Raw genomic sequence first — 721 nt, forward strand, 5'->3', positions numbered from 1 at the left:
CAGGATCTGGTTTGAAATGCAGGTAAATAGCTTTGCTCAGGGAAGGATCCAGGTTTTGGTGGCAGGGTGGTCCTTGCTCTACTTTCCAGGTACCCAGTGGGGACCCCAAGGCTTGTCTTTGAACACGGACCCAAAGCAGTCAGTGGCATGAATTCAAGAGTTTGTTTCACATGCCTAAAGATTTTGCCTCCTGTCACTTCCCTGTGAGCACCCTCTGCTTTAGAGCAAGCTCCAGCTTGCTTTGTTTGGTCCAGTCCGAATTAACGTTCCCTGAACCATCCCCGGTGAATTATTGCAATGCAGACACAGAAGTTCCCATTCTTGCTCAGTCCCACCGACATTATTTTTGCCCAGAACTCCAATGCTGTTGCGAGTATTGCCTTGCTCCTCCAACCCAGTATGTGCTGGGGGGGGGGGGGGGGGGTTAGTCTCAAAACTGGGACAGAGGCAGCGTGCAGAGGTGGATGAGGCTGGGGCGAGAGCGGGGAGCCTGAAGCAGGAGAGACCATGGACCCCTTTGCCGTTTGGCATTTACACCTTTGCAGACCATTTATCCCTTTGCATTGGGAGAATATTTAGCCATAGGGTCCTAGGAAATGCAGTGAGGTCAGGGAAATCCCAGTTTTAACAGCTTTGCAGCTGAGTGCAGGCAACCCACAGCTCTTAACCTGCCACAAAAAATAACTCAGCGTGCAAAATGAAACAGCGATGGGCAGAGGAG

The sequence above is a fragment of the Falco punctatus genome (genome assembly GCF_963210335.1).
Source record: "Falco punctatus genome assembly, chromosome: 17".
NCBI classification, from domain to species: Eukaryota; Metazoa; Chordata; class Aves; order Falconiformes; family Falconidae; genus Falco; species Falco punctatus.